Source organism: Tupaia chinensis, unplaced genomic scaffold, assembly GCF_000334495.1.
Source record: "Tupaia chinensis unplaced genomic scaffold, TupChi_1.0 Scaffold000410_1, whole genome shotgun sequence".
NCBI lineage: Eukaryota > Metazoa > Chordata > Mammalia > Scandentia > Tupaiidae > Tupaia > Tupaia belangeri.
In genome coordinates this window covers 1,029,765-1,036,561 of record NW_006159915.1, presented here as the reverse complement: position 1 = coordinate 1,036,561, position 6,797 = coordinate 1,029,765, and the positions used below count along the sequence as shown (strand labels likewise).

Sequence of the window (6,797 nt, the reverse complement as noted above, 5' to 3'; positions counted from 1 at the left end):
TTTTTTAACGTTTTTTTTTTTTTTTTTTAGGAATTATTTTAATTTAATTTTAGTTATTAATTCATTTTATTTTAATTTGACCCCCCCACACACACACACACAGAAAAAGAGAGAGAGAGAGAGGGAAAGTGAGAAAGCAAGCTGCCAGGTCCAGGACTCGAACCATGGTCAGCCATGTGGGAGTGTCCAGCGCCTTAACCACCATGCCACCTGCTGCTCCCGTTTTTGAATTCTTATTTCTGTGTCTCCGTATTTAGTTTTCCTGGTATAGCATTCCCTTGAAGATTTTTTGAAGAGCTGGTCTGGTGTTGGTAAATTCTTTCAGGTTTTGTTTATCTTGAAAATGTCTTTGACTTTTCTTCCCATGTGAAGGATAGTCTTGCTGGATACAGTATTCTTGGTTGAAATTGTTTTTCCCTTAACACTTTGAATATATTTTTTCATTCTTTCCTTGCTCACATTGTTTCTGATGAGAAGTCAGCTGTTATTCTGATGGGATATCCTTTGCAGGTAATTTGATGTTTTTCTCTTGCCAATTGCAGTATCATGTCTTTGTGCTTTTGGTCACTCTGGCTATAATGTGTTTTGGAGAAGATCTTGGGTTGATTCTATTTGGGGTCCTTTGTATTTCTTGGGACTGGATCATTGAGTGCCTCTCTAGGTTTGGAAAGTTTTCTTCCAGGATTTTATGGAATAGATTATCAATGCCCTTATTAGTCTCTTCACCTTCTGGAATACCAATTATCCAGATGTTTGGAGGTTTAATGATATCTAATATTTCTCACATTTTATTCTCATTTTGGGGGGCTATTTTCTCAATCTTCATGGTGGATTTTTCTAGGCCAGTGATTCTATCTTCTATATCTGAGATTTGATCCTCTGTATGATCTAGTCTACTTTTAATACTTTCAAGGGAGGTTTTGATTTCCTGTATTACAGCCTTCATCTCTAATAGCTCTGTTTGATTTTTTTTTTATGATATGTATTTCCTCTTTCAGATCATGCAAGAACTTCTTCACCTCCTGGAAATCATCAGCTCTTTTCTCCTGCATCTTCTGGAGTTCATTGTCTCCCTTGTCTTGCATCTCTGTTAGCTTTGTCACTATGAATATTCTAAATTCTTTTTTTCTTTTTTGGAGAGGTTTTTTTGCTATAGGACGTGTGCGCTCACCAGAAAGACAGAGAGAAATGGAGAGGTAGAAACCGAGAAATCACCCCCCAGGGGGGATGGCCACACCGCAATCCCTTCTCCTCGATTCTCCTCTTGGGATCTTGAGCATGCATGCACATGCGCCTGGAGTGAGTTTAAGCCACCGGGTCTGGGACGCGAACTGCGGTCGGCTACATGGGAGTTCAGCGACATAGCCATTATGCTAACTACTGGTCCCAACAGTCTAAATTCTTTATCTGACATTTCCATGAGTTACATTGTAGTGTCTGTGGATGAAGAGGAGTTATTCTTTTCCCTTGGAGGAGAGGTATTTTCTTGCTTTCTCATATTTCTTGTGCGCCTGCAGTGATTTCTGGTCATCAGAAGGGTTGTGCATTTCTTCTTAGTTCTTGATATTCAATCTGAGCATTCATAGGTGTGCTGGAGGAAGTGATCTGCAATCTCTCTTCTGTTCCATTTTTCACTTTTTGTGCATCAGATTCAGTGGGAATTGAGGAATATTCTGACCCTAATAGTAATCAGATGTTTGGATACTGTTCACTTAGACCTGCCTAGACCACTGAGTTTGTGGATACTGAGCTGCCAAGGGATGAAGTTAGAAGAAAAAGGAAAAGAGAAGAAGAGGAAAGAAGAAAAAAGTATAAAAAATTTTAAAAAGAAAAAAGACGATAAACTAATTTTATATTTTATTTTTAAAAGGCAAAAAATGAAAACCGCAAGGCGTGCATGTGTGCCATGGAAAAGCAGTATTTCACAGCTGAAGTTCAGTAGCATCTCAGAACGGGCCTTGGTTTGTGCCTCTCCTAGAAGGGAGAGAGAAAGGCACGAATTAGCAAGTTAAAGAAGGGGCTTGAGAGCCCAGAGAATACTCTTAAAAAAATAAAAAGAGAGACACAGGGAAACACAGAAAGACAGAGAGAGATAGAGAGGAGGAGACAGAGGTTGCCCTACCAATCTAGAAATGAATCTGGAGGGATAATTCTCAGCAGAAAGTCTTCATTTTTAGTCCCTGAAGGCAATATTTCACAGCTGAAGTTCAGTAACCATCTCAGAATCGAGAGCCTATTGTTAAATAGTTAAGACTTAAAAAAATTACATATTTAATTTTAGTTATTATTGTTGTTATTATTGTTATTTGCTAAAGAGACAGAGGGAAAATGAGAGAGCAAGCTGACAGGTCAGGATTTGAACCATAGTTGGCCATGTGGGAGTCTAGTGCCCTAACAACCATGCTACCTGCTGGCCTCAAATATTCAAGACTTTTACAAGCCATTTTCCAAGCCTTTTGTTACTTAAAATTGACCATACTGTGAATATTTACATCATGGGAAATAAAACCTACAGCAATCTCTTCATTTAAAATTGTGATTTTCATCATTTACCACTTTAGCTCCCAGCTCCCCTTTCCTGCTCCACGTTTTCTTTCTCCTGTGGTACATATCATCTCATCGCTCATGATTCAATGTACGCACATATTACTTTAATTCTTTATTGATTCACTCTATAAGCTAGAGTTTCCCGGGTTTACCGGGGCAAGGATCTTTTCTCAGTTCATGATAGCAGGCATATGGAAGGGACTCAGTAAATATGTGTTGATTGAATGAATGAAAGTAAAAGTATTTTATCATAATGTGGAAGAGGCATAGGTAAAAATTAGAAGTACTTGCCAGTATTTTTACATCAAGAATGTTAATTTATTTTTCTAAATTGATTAGTACTAGAATCAAGGGTGATGTGCGAGCAATGGTTTTTTTTAAATTAAATAATTTACTTTGAATGACAAAACGAGTTATCTTTAGTAAGAAAATTTAGCAACTGAATGTGTATGAAAGTAGCTGAGGAGCCTTAGAGATGGATTCATAAAAGAGATGTAAAACTTGACTTGGGTATTTTCCATTCTTACCAACACGCTAGAGTATACAACTCAAATTTATCTTAAATAGTCATTCCACAAACAAGATGACACACCCAGTTTATAAAGCAATACTGCATGTTACAGGTAATCTTTTAGCTGCTACATTTTATTCACATATTTGCTTTTCCTTAAAGAGAATTGACTCACAATTACCAGAAAGTAGTTCATTTTGGCTTTGACCATTTCCACAATTTACAGTTGAAATCAAATAATTATTCCTTACTTACATGTATTTTCATTTCTTTATTGATGGGATTTTCATAACCAAGATTGTATTTTTTTTTTTTTGAGAGGTTTTTGCTATAGGGTGCATGCACTCGCCAGACAGACAGAGAGAGACACACCGCAATCCCTTCTCCTCCATTCTCCTCTCGGGATCTTGGGCACGCACTCACACGCACTCGGCGTGAATTTTAAGCCACCGGGTCCGGGATGTGAATCGCGGTCGACTACGTGGGAGTCCAGCAACATAGCCATTATAACTGCTGGTTCCCCAGAACATAATACCCTTTTATTGATGTGTCTTACAGATTGACATGACCAAAGCCATATGTTTTCATTTAATTTCCAGCTCCCCCTTCCAGAACATGTACCAGGTGAATATATGCTCTGGGAGCCATAAAATGTACCAAACGTCTATCTCTTCAAAAGAATGCATTTAAAACATTTTAAGAATATTTTTTGTTGTTTAAAAGGTGAAAAAAAACATAAACAAGAAACTGATTCACTCCCTTACTTCATGCACCCATAACTAAACCAAAAACAAAATGTAAAAGCAAGAACATATTGCTGCTGCGAGCTTCGTGAGTCCATTTTCTCTGTACATCCAAGCTGCTCACTGCCGAAGGGAAAAGGAACATAATTCGTGGTGTCTGCTGATTGAGGGGAAGGACAAGGCTGTCATTAGTATCCGAAAACTGGTACATGAATGGTCTGCTTTTGTAATGTGTACTCCTCTCTCTCTTCCGCTTTTATATGCAAAACTTCTAAATGCTATTTTAGGGGCACAACAGATTAGATTCCAGCACTTGGTGAACAGAATTCACAAGCTGTGACAAAACTCTGTCATCTCCAGGGTGCGGCTTTGTTTATATATGCTGTATGTATACACCTCTTAGATTGGCTGTAGTGGACTGGCCATGGTTCAAGTGGGACTGCAGCAACACATGGTCGGGACAGTCACTTGGCTATGTACACATTCATCGTGGGTCCATGGCTTCCAACTAGCAGAGCTTTTTTTTTTCATTTTTTATTTTTTAATTTTTATTTATTTTTTTGAGAGGTTTTTGCTACAGGGCATGTGTGCTCGCCAGAAAGACGGAGAGAGACAGAGAGACAGAAAATGAGAAATACAGAGAGACAGAAAACGAGAAATCACCCCCCAGGGGGGATGGCCATGCCGCAATCCCTTCTCCATTCTCCTCTCAGGATCTTGGGCACGCACGAACACACGCCTGGTGTGTTTTAAGCCACCAGGTCTGAGATGCGAACCACGGTCGACTACACGGGAGTCCAGCGACATAGCCATTACGCCAACTGCTGGTCCCCAGTAGTGCTATTTTTGAAGGTCTAATACACAAACTGAACCATCGGATGCCCTGGTTCCAACTTTGTCTCCTGCTGCATTCCAGCAAACCTCAAAGATTCCACCTGTTCCCCTATAGCTGCAAACTAGAGCACCTGTGTGTTCCAGGTGTGCACACATTTGTCAAAAGAGCCACTTGCCAGGTACCTGCCGTCAGGACTGAAAGCTACACTGTACACAGGCTCTTGGTGTTTCGTCAAAGTGTGAATACAAATCCCTCGGTCTACGTCCCATAATAGCCTAATGGTAGAATCCAAGGATGCACTTGCTAGCATAAGGTTGGCATTGGGGTTACTTGTCCCCGGCCCTGTTGGGCTCCATTTGATCGTGTAGATTTCTCTGTTATGTGCTTGCAAATCATGGACACAAGTATCTTGCTTCATACTCCATATCTTCAAAGTCATATCGTCAGAACAGGAAGCCAGGAGGTTGCCAGTGGGGTCCCACTTGATGGCGTTTACTTCATTCGTGCGTCCTTGGAATGTTTCCACGGGCCTGTCCTGTCCGGCTTGCAGGCATGGATGCACATGTCCGTGCTGCAAGAGACGAAGGCGGTGTTGCTCTGCCAGGCGACGTCTAGTGCTGGCGCTGAATGAAAAGGGAACGACTGCTTGGCTTCACCAGTGTGTGCGTCCCAAATAATTGTGGTCTTATCTACTCCAGCACTGAGGATGACATTTCCTTTCTTATTCCACTTTAATGCAAATATAGGGCCTTTGCGTTGCCCTAAGGTGCTAGCAAGGTTACTGTTTTTGGTCCATATTCTGGCAAATCCATCATACGAACCGTTGCTAGAAGCGTATCTTTTCTGTTCCTGTCTAGAGTGGTGACGTCCTTGCTGCTGGGAACATCCTGCCCCCCTCCTCGGTCAGTGTCTGAGCACTGTGTAGAGCTGCAAGTGCTGTTCTCACTGAGGTTCCATATTCTTGCTGTTGAGTTGCCAGACCCCGAAGCCAGGAGATCACTAACGGGGTTCCAGGCACAGATAAAAACTGCAGATTCACGGCCGTAACACCACTGCCTTACTGGGAGGGATTTCAACATCCCCGCCCACCTCCATCATATCAGAATGATTATTTGCTCTGCTGTGCGCCTTTCTCCTCCCCATTGGCTGTGTTTTCTCCATTCTTCGCAGACCCTTGCTGGGTGGCGCAGTGGCCTGCTGTGCCAGCTTGTCCCGGTAAGCTTGCTGTCGGGTCTGCACGACGTCAGGCATGGATCAGGGACAGAGACTCTACCGGCCGACCGTCCATCAAGGTGCCATCCTCGTTCATGCTGACTTCTGCCTCTACGTACCGTAGAGGGTTCTGGATGACGGAGATCAATGCAGCGGGCGGGACAAGGGCACCGTGGGTGTTGGACCGGCTGATGTGGCTCTCTGTGCCAGAGGTGAAGGCGGAGTGGTATCTACATACCAAGGAGTTGACCTCATCCCTGCTTATACCCATCTTTATTCCCACTTAAACCATCAGGTCACAACACAGGAGATGACCCACTGGCAGCGCATTCATGGGGTGGCCTCAACTTACGCCCGCAAAACTGCTGTCGCTGCGGGGGACGCCGGCTCCCTCCTGGGAACAAGCTCGAGGAAACTCCCTCCTCGCCGCCACCTCCACGCCGCCACCCCTGAAATAACCCGGAGGAGAGCAGTCTGCCCTGCGGAGGGCCCGAGCGGGCAGGCGGGCGGGGCCGGAATATCTTTTTTTTTTTTTTTTTAAGAGATGTTTTTGCTATAGGGCGCATGTGCTTGGTGGAGAGACAGAGAGAGACAGAGAGCGAAAGAGCAAAATCGCTTCCAAGACGGGAAGGCCACGCCACAACCTCTTCTCCATTCTTTCGGGATCTTGGGCACACATGTTCACGTGCCCACAATGAGTTTTAAACTGCCGGTCTGAGACTCAAACTGCAGTGGGCTACATGGGAGTCCAGTGATGGAACCATGGCACCAGCTACTAGTCCCTCATTGAGATCTCATATGCTTGCAGAAATGACTTCTCTTTGCATGTGTTTTTTTCTTTTCTTTTCCTTTTTTTTTTTTGGAGAGATTTTCACTGTAGGGCGTGTGCGCTCGCCAGACAGACAGAGAGAGACATAGAGACAGAAAGCGAGAAATCACCCCCCAGGGG

General features: G+C 43.1%; 1 pseudogene; it reads right to left on the bottom strand.

Annotated features, from left to right (window-relative positions):
• Positions 1–4,641: 4,641 nt before the first annotated feature.
• Positions 4,642–6,119, bottom strand: LOC102491880 (F-box-like/WD repeat-containing protein TBL1XR1 pseudogene; annotated as a pseudogene).
• Positions 6,120–6,797: the final 678 nt, after the last annotated feature.